Source organism: Dromaius novaehollandiae, chromosome 2, assembly GCF_036370855.1.
Source record: "Dromaius novaehollandiae isolate bDroNov1 chromosome 2, bDroNov1.hap1, whole genome shotgun sequence".
NCBI classification, from domain to species: Eukaryota; Metazoa; Chordata; class Aves; order Casuariiformes; family Dromaiidae; genus Dromaius; species Dromaius novaehollandiae.
Window position 1 is genome coordinate 91,407,255 of NC_088099.1, and position 24,144 is coordinate 91,431,398.

Sequence of the window (24,144 nt, forward strand, 5' to 3'; positions counted from 1 at the left end):
AATTTCAACTAAATATGAAGAGGATTTCAGTGTAATTATGTGGGAAAATTAGGAGACTTCTGTTCTAGAGCAACCTTGCTCTGATGGCTGCAGTTTCGCACTTTAGAGATGGGAGGTCAGGCTATTTGAAAAGGGTGATTACAGTGAATAAAGAATGCAGCATGAATATAGGGGCAAATTCATTTCTTACATCCATGTAACTCAACTATTTGTATAAAGATCAGATTTACCTTATGATGAAATTGTGCCTTCACTGAAATCAATAAAACATGCATGGACATAAAGATGACCAGAATATAACCCTTAGTCTTTCTGAATTCTTGTGGTGGTGCCAAATCCTATTCATCTTACTGATGCATTAAACCATATTGAAGCCTGAGGGGCTATTGGTATAACTAAGGCTGAACAAAATACAGCCTGTTTATTACCTGCAATAATAAATGCTAGAATGGCATAGAAATCACTGGTGTGGTGCAGCCCTTTATAATACTTGTTATATGTCAGGAACCTACTCTGTTTTTTAATATATCTACTTTGTCCTCTAATTGTGCTGGGGGAAGACAGCAAGCTGTGAGTTTCTCTTTTCCTTTTTTAGTTTCTCCTACTTGACAACACTTGAATAATTCATTGAACAGATTATGTTTCTAAGATGAAATATTCAATGATGGTTGCATCTTTCCCTCTTTTATTACGAATGTAAGTCAATCTTTTTATGTAGACAGCATGGGGAGGTGACCTGCTGATGTCTAGGAAACATTCTTTTAAACTGAATGGCATTGAAAGGTGAGCACAATGGCATTGTACATTTCTTTTTCATTCTGAATAGATCATCTTTTTTCTCTTTTCATTCTCACCACTTTGCATCTGTTTAAATATCTCCCAGCTTTCTTTCTCTCTGTCATGAGAATTGGCCTCTAAGGGGAAAAAAAAAATCAGTCCTGCCCCCCTAAAAAAAAAAAGGAAAAAAAAAGAAAAAAAACCTCACCCCAGTGTCTCTCTCTGATTGCTCTGCCTTCTCACTGCACTAAACTTTTCTTGAACATCTCTTTCATGATGGTCCTTTTCCTGCTGTAAGCTGCTTTATTAAGCTTCTGCTTCTGCTTAAAATACCCTGCAATAACATGTTTCCTCATCAACACTCTGCTGTCTCTTTTTCCTTCAAATTTCTTCTCAGGAAGTGCTTTCCTCTTGAGAATAATCTCTTCTCATTTCTATACCCTCACCTGTTATCCTGTGTCCTTGACTTAGAATTGTAGGCTTTTTAGAGTATATTTATACTACAGGCTGCAGAGCTATACAGACATATATGCAACTAGTTTAAATCCCAGAATCAGGACAAGTTAGCCCATGGCAGTCTGGTGCTGCTGAAGAGAAATTGCTTCTGCTGTCAGATTAGTTTGGGGAGTCCATACCATACTATGATTAACAGCATGGCCATGCCTTATGGCACAAATTATGTACTATGCAAACTGGTGGTTGTATATAAAGGTTAAATAAGCTTCTGCCTGCATGGGAACAATGTGGGGTACTTAGAGATGCAATCTTTAACATCTGGATAGTTCTTTACATTATTAGGTGACTGACATTGCCCACTCTGTTACTTGGAATCCCCTCAGCTGACGGGTGCTCCCCTTCAGCGCGCGGCCCTCCTCGACCATGAAAAGGTAACATGAATGGGCCCTCTCTTCTGTCAGAAAACACTTTGGACAGCTCTTCTGAGTGAGTATGAGGACCAGTTAATGTTGGAAGCATGAAACCTCGTTTACTGCTTGGACAGAAGCATCAGGGCAGAGAAAAAACAATTCTTCAACTATTTCTTCCTTTTGAACTTTCTCATAGCTTGTATAGCTAGCCTTGTCCTCTGCCATGCAGCTTATGTATCTGCAGAGTTTCCTGCTCCAGAATCATGGTGCTAGCAAGCGAAGAGGCTTTCCTATCCTGCTGGTGTCAAGTGCACTTTTGAAACATGTTCTTGGGGGCCTCTGTGAGATCCTGTGCCAGTGTGCCTGCCAGGTATACACTGGAGAGGACAGATGTGCAGGGACAGTGATCAGATCCACTTGTCAAGGGTTTCAGAGAAACACTGAATACTCAAGAAGAGCATAAAATGGGATGTGCGTCTTTGTGGGATTCTCAGTCGCACAAGAAGCATTATTTTGTTAATGAATGGTTAGCAAGTAAAAATGATGTTTTTGGATCCAGTTCTGGATTTCAGAAGACTCTTACCCGAGAAGGAGCAAACATGTTAAAACTCTGCAGGTTAGAGTAAGCCTGGCCTATATTCACATGTGAATGTATAAATTTAGAGATTTAAATTTTAAACTCAGAGTTATTATCTAGTTTGCATGCTACAGGCTACAGTATTTGAGTTGACGGTCCTCCAACAAATCCAGACTTCTTTTTCTAAGCTGTTGAAAACATTTGGAAGTACACTGAATGCAAAGATTTGAGAGGAGATCGAACACATCCCAGGGTGTAGAGAACCGGCACTAAACGCGGTTTTGTCCTGACGTTGCTGCTGCTGCTGCAGAGCCGCCGCTGCCAAGGCGCATCGGGCAATGCCGCGCCGGTGCCCCCGGGGGCCGCCCGTGAGGTAAACAACCTCGTGCACATGCACGGGGGGGGGGGAAGGGTGCGAAAAGGGCAGAAGGCCGCCTCTAGGGCAACCGCACATCTGGCACAAACCGCACGTACTCATTTGCCATCTGCGCATAAGCAGGAGACCCCCAGATGCCCCCAGCCCGTTTCTGGAAGGTCCCGAGAGGGCGGACTGCGCGTGACAGCTAATCTGCATGGGAAGTGAGGAAGCACCTCCCAGAGGCGGGGCAAGAACCTATAAAAACTGCAGACTGTGTGAATGGGCGGGGGGGAGTTTGCTTGCGACTACTGAAAATCTTGAGCGACGGCAGCGGAACATCATCGGCCTCGGAGTGGTGGTAGCTAGCTTCTTCTCTGCTTTTGCAACTTTCTCTGTCTTTTCCCCTTACTCTTTTTCCCTCTCTCCTTCGCCTTCCCCCCCACCTTTTCCCCTCACTCCGTGGAAAATAAAGTTAAAAGGTTGTACGATATTTGACTGGTTTTGGCGTCTTAATCTTGTCCTTGGGATCGTAACGAAACCCCCCCCGATATTGGGTCGGGACACAGGGTAGGTGTTGTTGTAAGTATTGTCTCTTTGTATACATCAGAAGAGCAGGTATCTCGCTTCTTCCTTCTTTTCTTAAAATACTATCAGTGGAACCTACCCTTCCTTCAACATCAAAAGTTACTTGACAAACTAATGCATGGCAAGCAGAATATGCCATAGTAAAAGTTATATTATCTTTTGTGCTGCTAAGTACTTTAGTACATTATGCAGAGTGCAATACATCTGAAAGTTTTATCTACAGGGGAAGTCAGCATGCAGTGCCGAAAGGTGTGCTCGTTACTTTTCCCTATTTCCTTATGCAAATGGTTCTCCAAATTCTCAGCATGGGGTAGCTCTCAAAATGCAGAAACCAACATCTTATGGAGATGCTTGGAGCCCACACAGGGAATGTAGCATGTCGAGTTTTCCATTATTTTATAGCCTAGCTAAGCGCTCACTAATTTTCTCATGTAGACAAACAACAAGCTAATGTTGCTGTGGGTGCATTAGTTGTAGAGGTTTGGGGCTCTGTAAATATTTATTGTTTTTAACCTTGACGTTATATGACAAATGCATTCATACATGCAATGCATCTACAGGAAGCCATTATGAAAAGTCAGCTGTTTGCTTATTTGGTGGATAGGATTACTGTGTCATGTACAGAGCTATAGAAAATCTTTTATCTTAGATTTAAATGTCTGAAAAACAGATATGGGGAAAAAATGTTCATTTTTGACATCATCTGATGCTTCCTTAAATGTTTGATTGGCTGCTAGTTATCATATTTTTAAGTCAGAAAGGTCTTCCTAGTGTCTTGTTAAGTTTTATTTCTCTCCAGTCTGGGGAGGAGTGATCAAGCAGAGATTTTAGTCCTGCTTATTCTCTTTTAAACTGAATGTTCCTGAAGAGTTGTTTGCACGTATGGCATTGCAAAGTGACTGTCATGTTGCTTTACCAGGTTCTTCTACAATCTTGTAACCGGATGTGGGCAGACTATCTATCTGTTCCAGCCAGATAAACAATATGATACAGTGTTTAACACAGAGGACAAGACAATTCAGTGTGGCCAGCGTGTTGATGTCTTCAAGCTTTGGTTGATGTGGAAAGCAAAGGTAAGAAGGGACTCTGAAAACACAGATTTATTCCAGAAAGTCAGCCCTGGAGAAGAGGACAGCTGTATTCATTTCTCAAAATCACTGATATGTGTCATAACGAATGTTATGCTGGTGGACAGCATTTTAGAAAGTTATATATTGCAAATAGCATATAGATATGTACCAAAAATTAAAATGTTCATTTTTCCATAAACAGAATCAAGCCTTCAAGGGTTTAGGAGAAAACAATAACTTACTTCCCATTGTTTTTCATTGTTTGCATCTCCATCAACATTTTTAAATGAAGAAAAGGGATGCTTCTGCTATAATTATAAATGCCAACATTTCACCCAGCAGTCTCTTCGTGCATTGCTTTTGTCCTTTTCATACTAGAAATATCTTGGAGAGTGGAAGAGGAGGGGAACAAGAGAGAATACCACGTGCTCAATGTCATTTCTCATCCAGATCTGCAAACAGAGGAGGCACCTATCAACTGCCTAATGAATGATATTACTGTGACTTTTGTAGTAGAATAACATCACTCACTTTAATTGACTTGCTGCTGACTGGCACATTATGACTGTGACAGGCATGTGAACTTATGTCTGCTCACATGAATCCTGACTCTTTTGAGGATTGATTAATGCTGTTTAAAATCTATATCGCCATTCCCTCATACCCTCCATACTAAATTCAGTGAGGAAGATGATGAATTCTCTCAGTTTCTGTTCATCTCAGGTCCTTAAATTGATGCTATACAGTTCAATTTGTGTTGCTTTGTTTTCTAAATGTGTCCGGTCTTTAAAGCTTAAAACATCTTGTCCCTTTCCTAGAAAGGGTGTTGCCAACTTTCCTGTTCCAAATGTTTCTGCATAGATATAGAATTTGAAAGAAGACTATAGTATCTACTCTTTTGAGTTAGATAAAATAATGTCCCGTTTGAACTAATGTATACTGCAAAAAGAAGATGATGATGTAAATGTAGGATATAAAATGTGCCCACTTACGTTTTTCATAGTTCAATCACAAGTAACAATGACTGGCACATTTGTGACAAGCAAAGTATATCTTAACAAACCAACAAAAAGATAGTGGATGTCTGATGCTCTTTTTTCTGCATAGAAGAGACAAGCAATCAGGTTGTATTGTGATGTATAATAAGATAAAGGAACATTTAAAATTGTCATTCTTATGATTTATAATTCATGAAAACAAGTTGGATTTGCAAGGAGAATGAAGAAATGATTAAGTCAGGAAGTATAACCACGGTCCAGAATCTTTGAAATACTACTATATTAGCTAAAGGAGCAGACTTCTATTAGCAACTCAATGGGAAATTATCAGTTGAAAGGCAAAAACAAACAAATGGACGCACATCACTGACAATCTAAAAGTTCATCCCAAGAAAAGCCCATCCTGTACATGTATTAAAGATGATCATTCAGATTTCTTATAGATTGTGTGTTACTGTAACAAAACACAAATGTTTACTCTAGAAAAGGCATTATTTCATAACAGAGTTTTTACTTTTATAGAGCTATCACTGGTATATTCTGCATGACAAAGTTCTCAGACCAGTGTAACATACATTTTTCATCATCACATCTATTCTTATAGAATTTATAATGAATGTCTATCACTGCTCTGGTCACTTCTGTAAATGTGTTGATATTCACTAGTGAATGTTAGGCTTTGAGACTCTTACCAACACATTCCTTGAACTTGCAGAGTAGCTTTACAAGGAACTGAACTCAAGAGAAAACTTTGAGCTTGTTTTTGATGACAAAGTAAGTATTGCGTAATGGAATGTATTTCTAATCTCTTCTCTCTACATACTGTTTTGCTTCTTCTGTATTCAGTCACATTATACTTTCCTTTTGTCATTTCACCTGTTTAACTGAAGCAGGCATTTTGCGGATGAGCATCAGTCCTACTGTACTGATGAGAGTCCTTATGGTAGATGTATTTCTTGAAGGAACCAAATACTTTTTAAATCCTTCTTCTTATTCATCGAACACCACTGCTACTGCAACTAAGAGCAGCAAACCAGATTAGAGTGTGGGTTATTTTTAGTGGTCAGTTGGGAAGAGAGAAGTGACTGGGGCCGGTAAGGTATTGATTCTGCAACATGTTGACCAGAAGCTATCATAATATTCTGTCAAAGCAGAATCAAATAATTTATTAGGGTTTCATTTATTTGTAAAGGTTTCCTTGGGAGAGCAGGAAGGTGCAAGGGACATTATGTTGATTAGACTTACTATTTTTACAATATCAAAGTAGTTTGAAAAGGTAAAAACACTTCCTTTGGTGTGTTGAATTTTTTCACTACTTTATAGTGATGTAGGTTTAAAATATAAAAATTGGCATTAATGAAACAAAGCACTTCCATTTAACCCTGGTCCTTTTTTTTTCCTGATATTTTTATCCCAGGTGAGAGTTAGAAATAGGGGCTTGTTTTTGCTGGCCTGCTGAATGACTCATTTTTAAAATGTTAGCGCTGGATGCAAAGTGGAAATTCCATTTGCTTTCTGTGTCTGGCACTCTTGGGTCCGCAACCTGCACAGATTTTAATGACAGAACAGCTCAACAGGTTCTGTCTTAAATATCTGCTTTAATGTTCTGCTTTATAAGGAGCAGAGTGTGCAGCATTTTTCAGGAAGAAGTTTGAATAGATGTGCATTCCTGTAGAAAACAAGCATGATGAGGGTAACAAGTAGTCTTGATTTGTGGTAATTATCAGCCTTGGTCAGAACAAAAGCTCTCTAGATACTGGGTAGAATTGCTGAAAAGTACAAGTGACTTAGTACAGATCATGCAGCGTACTGCACAATATGTGCAAAGTCCTATGACTTCAGACCAAAGAGCAGAAGAGGTTTTTGTTGTGATTTGGGGTTTCCTATACAGGGAAACAAACTTCTTTGGTTTCTGAAGCCTGAATTCGCCAATGTATGCTTCTGGTACATCCCACCAAGCCTCAAAGGAAGGCCAGATGGACCAGAACGGACGAAATTACTCCATCAGGTAATGTTTATAACATTATTCAGACAATCTGGAGACTGATAAGGAAATTAGTGGTAGCTGTTAATAGTGTAACTCCTTTTGTTTGCTTGAGCATAACCAGGATTAAAATGTAAATGTTTGAGTGATGTGCAAAGACAAAAAACAGTGTAAGTGTGGAACTGGACAAACCCAAAGATAAACTCACGAATGTTTATTCTGAAGAAAGTAGAAAAATAGCTTTGGAAGTGTTTGTGGTAGTGGAAAGCATTAATACCACAGGAGCAGCATGGTTCTGAAAGTACATTATACCAAAGATAACAAAATTGTGATGTGCTGATACAGCCACAGTCTCCTGTGACTTTGGTCCTATGTTCGAGTCTGAATCATCCAGCCCCGTTGAGTCTCTATCTGCATTCCCAGAGTGGTCATAAGGACACCTGCATGTGTTTTTCCTTCAGCAGAGGACTGCGAGAAAAGGACTAAAAGCAATTTATGCCCTTTTTCTGTGTCCCTTTGGTGGAGAGGGGAAGGAGCAGGGGGAAGTATGTAGCTTCTGCCTTCTTTGGAGCTGCAGGTGTCTGCAAGCATAGGTATGAAAATTGATGTAAGAAGGATTGTACTGAAGTGGGCAAATCCTTACTGCAGTGGAGTGAGATAGCATCTCGATGTCTGCAGTGTCTCCTATGTTTGTTTAGCCATTATGAAAGGTTCTTCTTGGGGTTTAGGACTGTCTGAGAAGGAAACAAACAGTAACCTGACTAGTCACAAAGCTGTAATATTAAAGTATGACAACTGAAAGCGATAGTCCCATCAAATACTCCTCTGATAATCCTCACAATGAAACCCCTGCATAAATCTTTCATCAAGTGATTTCAAATCCAGGGACTTACAGTCCTTACTTTTGTCCTTTCTTGTCCCCCTGCCTTTGCCTTTTCTTCAGACGAAATCCTTTCTGACTTCAGTAAAGATCACATGGCATTTGTACCTATGCAGTCAAAGTAATACATTGGTCTCTTCCTCCCAAGAAACCCTTTTTTCTGTTGGCCCAAGAAACCCTTTTTTCTGTTGGACACATCTTCAGGAAATGTTTTGATCTGGATTGAACTGCATTCTAGCTTATATTGCAAAATCAGGGATAAAGGGGAGAGAGAAAGGGAGAAATACACCTTCCCCACCCCCTTCAGCTTTCCTGAATGGCACATAGTCACCAACTAAGAGCTGGATTTCTGATTGTGTTATAACTTGCATGTAAGCGGAGCAAAGCATTGTGCAGACCCAGAAGTAACTTGGAAAAAAGATATATAAAAATGAATGTGCTCCCCCAAAGCCACTGCACACATAAAGTGTTGTGTGATTAGAGCAGTTCAGACCAGTATGTACATCCTTTAGCAATTACTAGAAAATTTGCTGTAAAATGTACTTTGGAAGGCTATTAGGGCTTTCCCAGTCTGTGGACTAAATGATCTAAAATGCGTGTTCTCTTTTCTAATTTTTATTATGGTGTGACACTAGAAGCAAATAAAATCAAGTCTTCCTACAAGGCACTATAATTGAATTAGATAATTTCTAAACGTTTTTTATTTTCTTAATTAAGGATATTTCCATTATAATGGTCTAATGTCTGTAACATTCGTTTAGCATCTACGTTGTTTAGCATTATACTGAATTAATTACTCTTTTATTCCCTAAGCATTGAGTATTTCATGTAAGCATAGACAGTAGGGAATCTAACAAATGATGGAGCACATCAGAAAATCACATTTGTATCTGAAATCTTTGTGTAACTCAGTTTCACCTTTTAGTTCATTAAATGAAAAGGTAAAAGCAATGGACTGAAGTGATGGGTTTTAAGTAGTATCTACGATTGGTTGCAGCTCTGCTATACTGAAATGCAAACTGTTTGAGTAGACAAAACTGCCCACATGAATGTCAGAAGAGGTGGTGGTTAGTTCCTCATTTCTCTACACCATTAAGAATGAAGGGATAAGGCCTCTTCTGAGAAATTCAGAAACAACTGTAGTAACTAGGAGAGCTGCTGTGACTCCTCCTTAAGCCAAAGGACAGTCACCAGGAATGAGACTACCAAATACTCGCTTCTCTCACCAGGAAGAAGCTTTCAGTTCCAACCCCGTTCCTCTCATTTTTTACTATCTGCTGACTGGAAGCCCAAAATGTGACATTGTAAACATTATGGACACAAATATTCAAAGGAGCCTCATGCATGAGTGCTATAAATTTGAGGTATGTTCATTAATTAGCAGAGAGCCATTGGCAGATAAATGAATCTAAGTGCTTCTCCTACTTGAAAAACGCTGCTCTATTTCAGGAACAAAAAGCTGAAGACGCAAAGACATTATAGCATTTTAAAAAGACAGGTTTAATCAAGTGTCAAATGAATATCCAGGGAAGAGAAATACCAGAATAAATATAGAAGTTGTGTGTGTGCTTAATAGAGCTTTAGGTAGTTTGGAGTTATAACTAGAAAACTAGCAATAAACTACATTGTTAATTGTTTTTTATTATACATTTCTCTTGATTGCTTTTCTCCTGAAAAGCATGACTGCAGGTTTTCTGCTGAGTGACTGGCAGCCAGTTAATCCAGCCCCCAAATGGGGGGGCAGAACAGCAAATGCCCAAAATAAAACTACGCTTCCTATAGAGCTTGCAGCAAATCAAGTCTAGTCTGGAGAGAACTACCCTCCTTTTCTCCCACATGAGTCCTGCAGACATCTGAGACCTGAGCAGATCATGCTGAGGAGGACATGGAAGGAAAGGAGTGGGGTGGCAACCATATCCTTACCCTAAAGCTATGGCAAAATCTAAGGTAGGCATGACAAGATGGTAAGTGCCAATTTCCTTTTTATCTTTTCAGCTTCCCTGCTGCTCGAGGCTGAGGACCATGATAATGTTTATAGCCCATTTCAAGCAACTGGATTTACAGTGCTACTCAGGCTCCTCCTTTCCTTTGGACTTATGCTTACATATTGTCAGAATTGGCTGGAGACTTCTCGGCAGTCTGGGAAAAATCAAATAGTGCTGCTCCAAGGCAGAAAGCAAAATAATGGAGGGTTTGGGGAGGGCGGGGAAAGGTGCTTTTTCTTTTTCACTTTATCCTTGAGCTGGCAAATTTCAGTAAGGTGACAGCAGCAGAAGAGGGGGCCAGAGAGGGAAGCAGGAGCAAGGAAAGTGTTGATGAACTTAGTAGTCCACAGTAAAACCATACGAAGCTACTCTGTAGCTTTAATGTCTTTCTTGCTTTTCCAGTTGCCAGAATAACTGTGACACCAGTGCTTTGGTGCCCTCAGGAATCCAGCCTCCTTTAGGTATACTCCCTGTCCTTTCCTGTTTTCTCTTTAAAACATCTTCTGCAAAACTCACCAATTTTGACCTGACCAAATTATCTGCCAGTAAAGCTTCCTTTCTTCTCTTTCTTTTGCAATATATATCCACGTATTTCTCCTCAGGTTCACACGTTTCACTGCTGCAGGCTTATCTAAGGAGAACATAACAGCAGCCCTGTAGGGCAGTCCATGTATTTCCAGTGTTGCTTGCCTCACTGAAGATTTGCAAAAATTGTGATTTCCCATGAGATTTGGAAGAAAGTTATCAGTGTACAGATTTCTTTGTACTGTAAAATTACATGGCTATTCGATTGCTTCATTGAGTCTCCTTCTAAATATTACAGTTATTAGAGATGCTGTTGTTTGTTTTTGGAGGCTGTTATTCACCACCCTCTTAAGTAGTGATACATGCACGATGTGCAGTATGCACACATAGTTTAAGCTACAACACTTGTGTTGTAACGAACAGCAGTAGCATTAAATGATAGAAACCAGTGCTAACAGAATTGTGGCCTCCATCCCCTGAACACTACTGTAACTAGCCCTTTCCCAGGCTCATTTTAATTTATTCCGTCAATACAGTTTCAACTACTTCCTTTGGGACACGATACCATCATCATATGGTTCTCACCCACTAGGGGCTTTTTTCCTGATCTTCTTTGATTTGTACAAATCCTAGTACTGTCCTTCCCTCCCCCCCTTTTTTTTTACTAACCTAGTTACTAGGGCTTTAATAGCAAGGGAGCAAATTAAATTTACTGAAATAGAGAAAACAAACCTTCTGTTTTTTAAACTAATTTAATTAAGCTTCTTAATAGGAGACACCTGAGAGATCAAGATGACACATCACCCAGGGGCTGGAGAAAAACTTATCAATCTCTCACAGATCTACAAACAGTAAATCATTTCTAAACTAGTTTCCAAGTAGAGTTTTTTTTTTTCCTGCATTGCTAAGTCCATGGTTCTCTCAACTTGGATAGATTTCCTGGCAAAGTGCTGTTTCCTGTTAAAGATGCAAGGGGTCTTTAAAGAGGTCATCTCAATTTCTACAGGACCACTTGCTGGTTAGTATGTGCTTTCAGAATACGAAGGAGAATACTGTTTGCATGATGTGCATTAAGGATAGTGATGAAAGACCAGTGGGGCTCTTTTAAAACTGTTGACTCTTTTGTAAAAATGTGTAATGATTTTTGAAGGCTATATCAAGGGAGAATAATAAGCAAAGTCTTTCTAGCAGACTCCCATCTATCATTCTTAAGCAGCAGTGAAAACTTTGCTCAGAAACTTCCTTTTAATTTGGATGTACACTTGCCTTTTTAAGGATGTTGATGTAGATGGTTTCAGTGCTGCTCTGAAGCCTGCCAGGCTCTGACTCTCCCTCGCACTAAAGGAGTCCAAACTGTAGTGGCAAACAGAAAAAAGGAAAGAAGAGAAGATAATAGCCCTATGACAATTATAAAGATAGCTCTCCATAGAGAATTTTATCAGCTCTAAATGTCACTAATATCTTCATCTGGCTTAATCTCCCTCGGGATGCTATCAGCTCCCTTTCTCTTTCAGCTGCTTGCATCTCCTCCTCCAGCACCACTGTTTCCATCCCTCTCTACCTCCAATTTCTGTTCTCCTTTCCTTCGAACCTTCTCCACCTAACTCTCACCTGTCACATTTGTTCATGCTTCACCTCACCTTCTGTGCCCCTCTCCATGCCCTCACTGAAGGCAGCCCCAGATTGTCCTGTAACACACCTGAGTGAAGAATTGAGGAGACCAATCTTTGAGCAGTAGCTTTAGGGACTTGAACCTTGTCTAGTTCTCCAGTGCCTCCCCCCACTCTTGCTCGTGTGCTGTAGGTGTTGGGCTACTGGCACTGCAAGGGTAGCTCTGTTTGGCTCAGTTCTTTCTCCAGACCTGAGAAAACTTTCTGGTGAAGGCACTCTTAAAATTTCTGAGAGGAAATCTAGCTTGTTAGAATAATTTATGACCAACTCAGGAAGCTCCACTGGAAAACACACTTAACCAGATAAAGAGCTGGCACCAAACCAGAAAGCAACCAGGATCCCTTGGAGGGAAGTTCCCTACAAGAGCCATCTGCTCAGGAAGACACTTCTTCCCAATGCTTATTCTCTAGGTTATAACAGCGTCCAGGGAATCTGAAAGGAATTGGGATCACACTAGCTGGAGCAGCTAGTAGTCCAAAGAGACACAGTAAAAAGTGAAAGGAGAAATGAAGGCACAAAAAGCAAAAGCAAGAGAGAGAAGGCAGGCAGTGGATCAGAAGCAAACATAGACTTTAAGCAGGAAGATTATTTCCCTGAAGCTACACACCTTACTGGTAATGAGGCAAGATGGAAAAAGAACCTTTTCTGCTTGACTAGACAACCACAACTACACATGAACTGTTTAAATCCCATCAACATGACCCTGTTAATTTGATTCTTTAATAATTTGATTGATAACTAACCAAATCTACTTGTGGCTGTCAACAGCATGCTACAGTGCACCTGAGTATATTAGGTTGCTTGAGACTGCTAATCTAGTAGAGAAAAAGACTGATGTCAGTCTTTAACATGGTAATATCCATTACATCCATTCATGCTTTCCTAGAAATCTGTGTAGGAGGTGAAGCCATGTGCCTTTGATTTGTGTGTTTAGCATTTGCTTCCACGCAGTCTGCAGAGATCTCTGGGACCACTGGTAAAGAGCGTTGTTGCCAGGGAGCACTGGTAGGAAGGCAGGTATGAAGTGGGTATGTGTCCCATCATTTTAAAAAAAAAAAAATTTGTGAATTGAAAATGTACTAACCATGCCTGTATATTCCAGAAATTTCTTCTAACCACTTGATTTCTTGCTTAAAGAACATTTTTTAGTGAAAATTTATTTTATTAACCAATATTTTAGCCCTTTAGTTAGTCACTGCATATCAGGCTGACTGCTAGATTTCAGTCTTTCCCAATTTGCAAGGGATTGAAATAGCTAAAAATAGTTTCTAATCACCTTTTTGTTTTTCACTTTTTTTTCCTGATTTCAGCGCTCATTTGTAGTCTGTCCTTGAAAACCTTTTTAATGTTGTTAAACACTTCCCATACTCTGAGTCCGAGACTCCTCTGAACAATTTTATTCACCATAGTTTGGTACCCTGGAATACTCCAGATGAACTTAGCCATTCAGAAAACTACCCAGTGAACTCCGTCACCACCATAGTGGATTTTATTACTGCACATCCTTAAGAGTGAGAAAAAGTAGTGGTTTACCAGCTTATTACTTGAATTAGCATCCGAGTACTTTTCATCTGTGCCTAAATACCAACCGGAAAAGAAAAAGTGGATTCCTTCTCCTGTCTGCCTGTTGCTAGGCTCATTAATTTCAGTAGGCAGGACTAAGGAATGGTCTGTTCAAGGGAACGATACATGCTGTTAAAAATGTTTGAAAGATTTTGTCTACTCACCTGGAGTTTTAATGTAATCCTTCCTCTTTTTGGAAATTTACATATGTGAAATGTTGAAATGCTGCTGTTGAGCAAACTAATTCAGGTCTCCTGTAATTCACTATGTCAAATCCAAAATATATTTTTCCAAATGCTGGATTTTCACTAATAACTTAAGTTTGCGATATGTTTTTCTGCTCAGCTCAATTCCTCCAACAATAAAGTTCTAAATATCTGGTTTAAAATTAAAATTTCAATTCTAAAAAATTGAAATTAAGCTATTGGCAGAATATGTTCTGTGAGTGAAAAGAACAGAGACACTTGTGTTCAAATGCCAGCAGTGGTGATAAAACTAGATCTCAGCCCAAATTTCAAAAGTAATGGCTTTGGGCACTTTCAGGTTTGGAGGTACTGGAAGCTTGCCTCTGACAGACTAGATTTTCAGTGCCTTTGGAAAAGACAGATATTTTAAAGCATATCAGCTTTGATACTCCACACATGGGGGATCTTGCATTATTAATCACTCTAGGAAAAAAGTATGTTTGCATTTACCAAGAGACATATTCATCCAGGGGTACATTTCTAGCAGAAGAGCTGTCTGTTCTTTGGGCAACAGCAGGGAATGTGAAGGCGGGTGGTCAATGGCAGGAAGCCAGCAAGAAAGGGATGGGATCATGTACCAGGGATAGAAATATGTGGGTCTGAGTATGAGCAGGCAGGGGTACGTGGTGTCAAACCTAAAGCAGTCTGGCTTCCAAAAGAGTGAACAACAGTGACATGAAGTAAAGCTGACTGGAGACTATTTTTATCTGAACAATGAAGCAAACCGCCTCCAGCACAATCTCTAGTTTACTCATTGTTCAAGAGCAGGGACATAGTCAATGCAATTTCCATTATACTGCCCAGAAATAAAATTGGTAAATGAGTCTTTCACCTCATAACCCACAGCAGCTCTGGCTGCACAGCACAGAGCCCAGTGCTGGTTCAGTACTCCGGAGGTGCTTGTACCCAGCCAGGGTAGCATTGCTCCCAACAGCTGGGCAAGAAGAGCTAGGTTCCAGTCCAGGCTTCCTGCTGTGTCCAGTCTCTAAAGGGACGCCTACTGGGAATTATTCCTTGTGAGTGCCTCCACTCTTGCTCTGACGTCCTGTGGCATAAGCAGCAGAGAGTCATTCCTCAGCTTGATGTCCTGTGAAACCGTCTCTGTAGTTACACAGAGAAGTCTTCAGCTCCTATCTTTCACAGCACCTTCTGCTGACTTGCTGGGAGGGAGCTTGAAATTATGAAAACTTTGTATTTTATGTCTTAGAAACAGAAAATAAGTCTGGAAAGACTTTGAGCAGTCATGTAATCCAGCCCTCCAGTCTTCTTAGTGCTGAAAAATCTTGGAAGAAGGCTGATGAGGAGCTGTCTGGGAGGGTTGCTAGCTACAGCTTGTATCATATAACTTTCACCTGCCTAAAACTCATACTTTTGTGGTTGAAGATCAGGAGATTCCAGGGACTGCACTAGAAGCTGCTTAGTACTTCTGAAAGCCAGGCTACAGGTTGTGAGAAGATCCCCGCTCCTTACTTGAACCTTTTCAGAAAACTAGTCTGAAGTTTAATTCAGCATTTCTCTGCTGAAATAGTTTAGGGGATTTTTGCAAGTACCTTCTGTCATTTCAATGAATCTGAAGTAAACATAGGCCTGATTCTATGAAATACAGGCTTCCTGGAATTTAGAGTCTCTCTGGCAATGGGGTGTAGCAATCTTAGTTGCTGAACTACTTCTGAAAAACCTCATCTATTGTCCCAATTGAAGAAAGAAAGAAAGAAAGAAGTGGATAGACAGGAAGCATTACCTGGAATTTTAATCTAGGAATACAATACTCAGTGCTGCTGCAAAAGTATTTAAGGAACAATTTCCCATGAGTGGTTTAGTTTTGTTGGCTTGTTCATCAAAAACAGAGTTCTGTGCTTTTGTGCTGTTGATCTAACCATGTGATAGTAATTTAACTGCTTTATAAAGCAGTCTCTAATATGCTACAGTATAATTCTTAGAAGTTGAAATAATGCAGCTGTAGAATAAAATTGTAACTCTGACATAAAACATTAATGGAGGCAGAGCACTTTTCTCGTCCAAGTTACTGGTGTTTCTCATACATCTCCAGAAAGGCCTTGGATTACCAAATGAAAATGAAGCTGTTTAGTGAGCTTGTTTTACTTCATTAAATCTATCTTAGTAGATGTGTTATATAAATAACAAAAAAAGCAGTATGATTAGCTTCCTTTGCATTACACCTCTTCTGGTTTATTTCCTTCTCAGTAGAATTATCTTTTAAAGAAAAGATGAAGCATTCTGAACTCACAAGTCTTTTTCTATATGTGCAGATATTACTGCCTTTATTTAGTGACCACTACCTCTGCCAGGCTTCCACCTCATTCAGGGCATGACTGGGCCATTAATGTGGTGCTTTTGATAAACCACTCTCTTCCAGAAACCTCATATTTGAAAGAGTACATGTGGTGCCTTGCCTCTAATCTCCAGCCAGTGTGACAGAGCAAAACAGAGGTTGGAGGGTTTGCAGTGAAGGAGACTGTGGCTTGCACGCTGAGTGGCATGGACAGACCCAGCCCTGGCCTCAGGGGGCACAAAGCAGGTGTAAGACCTTGCACGGTGCTGGAGCTGGGTCCACACAGCCAACACTGTAGACAGCGAGGAAAAAAATCGGTGACGGACAGACAGCTGTTGTGCTAAGTGCAACTGGCATCCAATTGCGTTGCGTCAGTCTGTCGAAGCACAGCAGTGAGCCTGACGCAGTTTTCTATGCCCTGTGTGAATACATGCTGGGGACTGTCTTTGCCTTGCAGGGCTTGCACACAAAATAGGAGAGAGAAGGGATGGAATATAAGACAGTGGCCCAATAAGCGTCAGTCTTTGGTTCATCAGGGAAAGAAATCTGGATCCTCTGGACTTCCAGTTCAGTGCCCAGGGCACCAGAGCCCCTCACCCCACCAAAACCTCAGAACATTATCCTTGCTGAAAAATCAGTGGCTCACCTTCCCATGGCACTCACTGACTTGCACAGCCTAAGTTCATACTGGAGAACTGACGGGGTGTCAGTCCTGCATGACTCAGTTTTCTCTGCAAGGTGCTTACAGCCATTAACCCCACTGCTGACTTTTTTTTCCTACAGCATGGGAAGGACAGGAAGCTTTAATATCAGCTTTCTAGATTCATTTTTAATTATGGCCTCTATGTCTACATATAGCTAATCAGATATCCTCAAAGGCTGCACAGAAAATGCCCAGTCAGGAATGAAGGTTAGCCAGATAAAGGTGAGCTATTGCATTAGAAGTCAGCCTTTCAAGAAGGTTAACAATATTATTTAAATGTCATCCAAGTTAAATAAGACATAGTAATGGTTACAATGTAGTGGTATTCATGCACCTCTCAGCTTTTGTAAAATGTATATAGTTCATATGGGGAGAGTGAGCCTATTGTTTCTGTGATAATCAGATAAAATTTTGCAGGACCTCATGCAACCTAGGTCTGGATACAACTGGATCGAAGTGTGTGCCCTCTAGTGATGCTGGAAAACTTCAGGACAGTAAGGCTGTCCCTCATTCACCCTCCCTTCCCCTCTTCAGGATCAGATTGGGAACTGGAGACTTCATCTGCATCAAAAGTACTGACAATAGTCTTTGAGCCTTGGGCTCCCTGGGCACTCGCTGCTGTATTACAAGTAGCTATTAGAATGGCAGTTCTTCCCATAGAGAGCTAAGGGGAGTTTAGAGGACAGTTTCCCTTTCCCATGAGTATATAAATATATGCATTTATATATATGTATAATATATATGTGCATATATGTACTTATATAACTATATATTTTAATATATATGCGTGTATATATAAGTTAATACGAAAGAATCAGGAGCGGTAATTAACACAACTGGTGATTGCTTTTACCTATGTTTTAAGCCATTGTACAGTATTAGGCTTTATGAAGGGCTTGGGATTTTCTTTGCTCTGTTTTGAGGCATAAAAATGGTTTGCATTTTGAATGGTCTGGAGAGGAAAAAGAGGAAGGGAGCAGAAATAAACAATGATAATACTAATATGCACACTTCTCCCCTCTACACCCACTTCTTTTTCAGCCAGCTCCTCTGCTGAGTATATGATAACTGCAGAAACCTTGCTGATAGGTTAAGCAAACATCCAGCAAACAAATAGTTTTGGAATGGTACTCATGACAAACTCTCTCTTTTTAAATTATGCATTAGCAGTATCCAGGACATTATTTATGTAAGTTGTCTGTCCCCAGCATTGCATGGTAAATAAGTGGCCAAAAGGGTTCACTGCGTACGTGGGGCTGAGATGGTCCTTTCTTTTTTTGCGCATGAATATTCTAGTCCCTGAAAAAACACCTACTTATTTTAGTGTCTCTATTTTACTGAGGTAGTTCTAACTACATCTAGTCCTTCAGTGATTTTAAAATGTATGCTCACAGCCCTGGGACTGCCTGCAGCTGCTCGCATCAAGATGCAGACAGTTTCCCAGCAGCTAAACTGCTTTTAATTAATGCACTTGAGCCATGTGTTCTGTCAGTTCCTGCTTCGCCATTTAATGTTATGTGTATTTTATTGAAAAAACACCCTCCTTGCTGTTCATTAGTCAACAGTAATTTACGGAGGACATGAGCATCTGTGACAAATATACAGCTCCAGAATACAGCTGCGCTAAGTTTGGCCGATACTCAAATTCAGGAGTTTGGGGGATTCGGCAGTTCATTTTTTAAACTAATCCAACGGCAGCTCAGCCTGAAGAAATCAAGCATCTTCCCTGACCATGTATCATTTTGGGTGCTTTGCTACAGCCAGCCGGGCTGGCAGAGGATGGCAATGCTGACTCCATTTCTTTGCTTAGGAAGGCTGGACGGCTTGGTGCAGAAGTACTATAACTGCTGCGTGCGGTGCTCTGTGCTTGCTGCAGGGCGCTGCTGCGTTTTTCGCAAGCTTCCACATGGTGGAGCAGACAGCTCATATTAACAAACTTTGCATCGGGCTGCAGGTGGAAGAAGACCTGGCAATGTTAAATTTGGAAATGTCCTGCTAACCAGCTATGGGACTGCGGAAAGTGCGCAGGGGCACTGGCTGTTGGACCTCCTCCTCTCTGTGCCTTCTGGACACCCCAGATCCTCCTTGCAGATGCATAATACTGAGGCTAACTTTCTTGGAGGAAATTTGGTTTCATAAAGGGAATGCTGGCACTAATTTCTGTACTGCTGAAATTTCACTTCCACTTTTTAAAGCAGTTAAACCTTAACCCTTTTCTCCCAGTTTTCTCTGTTGTTCTTTGAATAATACCTGCAAGCAAGTTGGAAAAGAAGAAGTGAAATAAGAAAGTTCCTCTTCTGTAAGTGTCCAGGAGAGGAAGATGAAGAAAAAATTTCCATCTACTCCTCGAAAAGTTGGGAGGTAGGAGAGACGGGAATGCACCGAATGGAGGCAGTCTCCCTATCTGTAGGAAGTGAAAGTGTCCTTTCTAGATATTCTTTTTGTGGTGTTGCTCAAAAACCATCACATCAATAGGAGCTGCTATTGAGTCACTCCACTGCAATGTCACCGTGTACTGACGCTATTCCAGCAAACAAACATTGCACACTGCCAGCCCTGCATGCTAAATGTGTCTTGTGTGTCTCTCTCCCTCAATGGTGATGATCTTAAGGGTTGAGAAACACTAATTTGTCTGCTCTATCTACTGCCATCCTTCATATGCTTTCACTTCACATGAACTTCTCATGTGCCTAGGAATAATGGTGGGTGAGAAGCATATTCTTCCTTCCAGGAAAGGCTTTTAAGAGTTAAGTTCTTAAGAATATTTCTAAACTGCTAATAGAAAAAAAGAAGTTGAATCAATCAAGTTGTTTTGATTTTGAAGTATTTTTCTGTTGCAATTTCTTTCCTGATATTAATGTACTGAAACGTCTAGGCAAGAAGTCGTAGGAAAAACAAAATACTTCTTTTTGCAACTGAGAAAATTGGATGCATCAACTTTATTTTTTCTTTCAAAAAATAGGGATTTTTTTTTTTTACTCTAGAGACTCATTGAAAGTCATCTTTTCCCCATCACCAGTTTTGTCAAATCAAATAAAAATGTTTTGGTAGAAAATACCTGGTTAGCTTTCCTTAATATGTACAGCCACACAGAAGGCAACTGCCCTGTTTCTTCCCCAGCTGTGGGAGAAGCTAGAGAATAATATTGTCATTAATACTTCAAAATATGTGGGAGGAGCTAAAATAATGCACTGCTTGGTTGAATTAATACTGAAATGCACAAACACAAAATTGTTAAACAGAAGGCATTAAAAAAAAATTAGCACAAAAGCTAATGTATGCTGGCTGTCTAGCCAAAGACACTTGGAAAGTGATATTCCTCTGGCTCCCCAGCACCCCAGCCCAAGGGAGCGGACCCTGCTCCCAGGTCAGCTATCCATCCAACCCCCCAATGAAGCCAAGGCCACGTCCCACTCTGTGGTTATTGCCCAGAGAACAACTAGAGCACAGTGAAGAGGTTTGTCTGGTAAGGCTGGAACAGTTTTCCACCATCAAAACAGTCCCTCCAGCCCACATCTCATTCCCAAAGTGCCCCTGTGGGGAAGGGGCTGCTTGGAGCACGCTTCACCATTTTCCTAGTGACCTGACGGCAGGTAGAGACTGAGCATCTGTGAACTGAAATCACAACTCTCAAAGTATACCGCTCCATCTTAAGGGATGGTTCAAGTGTTGTAACAGCTCTTTTTAAATTTAATTTTAATTTTAAGGTAATATTTAATGTACCTGTTATTGTCTGCGATTAGCAATTTAATTTAGAGATTATTAATACTGCATTGTTTAGGGGTGTTAGCCTGAGTCAAGCTTCCAGCACAAGTCCATGCTCAAACTAAGTAACAAAACCAATGTCTGTAGATCTTCACTGTGCTGTGTGAAAAAATAATCATTATTAAATAGCTGGGAGATTAGAATGCTAAAGAGAATAGAATGTGTGCAATTGCAATCTCCAGAGCATCTGTGAGTACTACCTGAAATGTCTCATATTGCCATTTTGATGAATTTAGTAACGAGGGTTAAGATACCATTGTTTGGTTTGGAGTCATCATGACAGAGATGTAGGTAGAATCACCCTACCTATCTATTTACATTTCATGTCATATAATCAGCTAAATGACCAAGTACATTTGAAGAGGAAGCTGGACTCCAGATATTAGGAAGAGTAAAATAATCTATGCTATTATTCTGTTTAATTAGCCTTAAAATCATTCAACTATTTTAAAGAGGAATGTGTTTTTTGATTAAATATATATATATATATATATCCAAAATCTTTTTAATATTTGATCTACAAAGAGTACACAAAGGTAATTTGTTGTAAATGGGGCACCCAAGACCCTGGCTATGTGCCCCAGCTGGGACCTGACCCCATATCTGAATGGCAGCTGGCTCTTCTCCAGAATGCCTCCTACCTGGGAAAGAGGCCCAGATATGTGGGCCAGAAGGGCTCCAGGGTGCTCTGCAGTCAGATGCTTGATCTAAATGACTGGCAGATCAATAGCCCGTCTTCATACCACAATAGCTGCTCTTAATACCACTGTGGCACCTAAGTGGTGGAAATTCTACCACTGGGATAAGTCAGTAGAACTTTTCTTTAATCTGACTTTATACTGTGTAATAACTATACAACGTTCAAGACTGTTGATGTATTTATTTAAATGAAATACATGTACCAAGTTACAATGATTGCCAGGAAGCCAGTGCAACCCACAGACTTGTGTTACAGTTCAAAGGCAGTTTGGTTTATTTAAAGAGGAAAGTATTTGAAAGGTCTCAACATTTTTTTTTTTTTTTTTACACATTCAAAAGAAGATTTGGAAAATGTGTGCACAGAGGCACAGGAGGGAAATAGAGGCGGAGAGGAAGGATTCTTAAGACACCTAAAAACCTTTATTTACAGTCAAATGAAATAGTTCAATTGATTTGAACTTTCCCTTTTGAGTGTATATAGGAGGAACAGATGGATGGGAAGGTGGGAGACTTAAGTGGTTCAGCTGGTATGAAACCTCCTTTTTTGAGCGAGCGAGTGGGTGGGTAAACTGGTCAGAGAACTAAGAAATCTATTATGCTTCTACAGTTTTAGCTATTGTGTATCCTGCTAGTCTACCTGATGTAAATAACGGAAATGATCAAGTACAAGTTACTTTGCCTATAGATAATGCTATGTTGTGCTCAAACTTTAAAATGCACATTAAAATATGTACAGTCACTTGCTGAGAGAAAGAAACAGCAAATATTAAAGAACACTCACAATAAACTTTGAATTTTCAGTTCAGAGTAAGTACATAAAAAAAGTTAAGAATGTGTTTAAGTCTCTTTGAGGCTAATGGAACTTAAGCACAAACTTAAATCCAAGCTCACAGTTTAAGGCAGAATGCTAAAGACATTGTCATTTGCACCCAAGGTAGGTGTCTGCAAAACCTCAGCACTCTGGTTGCTTTAGGGAAAATGGTTAGTTACAAAGTGAAACTTTGTAACTAGAAAAAATTCATTTGAAAATAGAAATTATTGCTTGAGCAGAGGTAAATCTTTTGAGACTAGTACGTTTCTTTCAGAAGCAAGCAAAACTATTGCTAAACTCACTTTAAATTTGAATTCTAGTTTCAATGAAAAGAAAGGATTGGAAAATGTTTCAAAAAATCCAGACCGTTATTTGAAGATTAGAGTCATCAAAATTTAACACAGATAAATTAAAATCAGACATATGTTTTGACTTGTTGCATTCAACTTAAATAATAGTATCTAGATTTATGATTCAGTAAAAAAAAAAAAAAAAAGACTCTTTCCCTGAATAAGTTGTCATGAATTGCTTTTTGTTACAGAAATTGAATTAAAAGTTAGTTACTGATAAGCCACTAGGAGACCAATTAACTTTGCTCTGTGGCTCAATTCAGAGAAAAAGTAAGAATTAAAAAATTTTTAAATGTGGAGAAGTGGGGAGAAGAAAAGAATTGAAAAGAAATAGTTAACTGATTTGCTTCTGATTCACTTCATATTTACTGTTATTCATCAGTACTTTTTAGATGGCTATTTTCATTATTATAGACATCATTCTGTGCTTCAGGAAAGATTCAACTTTCATACTGTGAGAGAATAAGTGGATAAGACTAAGGAACGTAATGTAGGTGTAAAATGGCCTTGTTCTGTGTAATAAATAACAGTTTTAGCACATTAACTATCTAGTTATTGCTCCCACTTAGACACTAGCTTATCCAAGTGCATCCACATTTCAAATCTCTGGGTTGAAGGGAGACAAAAATATAATAGCACCTGCCATTTTCTGTGTGATTTCATGTGTAGGTATAGAACTGGCATTACGATTTTGAAAACCAGGTTCATCTACAATCATCTGAGAATCTCAAATTTATGCTATAGATGTCATATATATATATAACCAAATTGCTTACTTTGCATACAAGGTAATTTTAGGACAAATATATTTAACAAAAAAAGAAATATATTATTCTTCTGATATGAACCTCAGCATTTTGAGAATTTGATAAAGTTTTCACTCATATCAGCAAAACATTGAAAATAATAGGCAGATAATGTGCAAAACACCTGGTTCCTGATTATTGGGATTATTGACTCAAAAAGGAAGTAAAGCTATGCCTATTATGCATATTTATAATGCTATGTCATCTTTTATACTCACCCCTAGACCCATACAGTACTACATATCACTTCAGAAAATTAACACTTTTTTTGCAATGCATGTGTTCTCCAAATAAATGAAAATTTTAGTAATTTCACTCAGTGACTGGTTTCACAGTATGACTGTAATATTAATGCCAAGTATTTCATGAAATATCTGAATGCTGTAGGTATTTTACGTAATGACCAAACAGAACAGTCAAACAGTGTAATACAGTACTTGTCGTGTCAGTCATTGTGCCAAGCGACTGAAACTCTGTCATTTCACGGAGCTACAGGTTATACGTGACAAGAAACAAATTTAGCCTCACTTCCTTGCAGTTTGTGTCTCAAGGTGGGTCCACTGCAGTTTTAGCTTGTTTCAAGTCCAGACTGCTTAGCCCTGCCTTGGTTTCACAGTCCCACTCCCGGCCACG

The 24,144-nt window shown here is 39.7% G+C and overlaps 1 pseudogene; it reads left to right on the forward strand.

The window, feature by feature from the left end:
* LOC112992508 (glutamate decarboxylase 1-like) overlaps positions 1–24,144 on the forward strand; it is a 41,157-nt pseudogene that overhangs the window by 6,833 nt on the left and 10,180 nt on the right.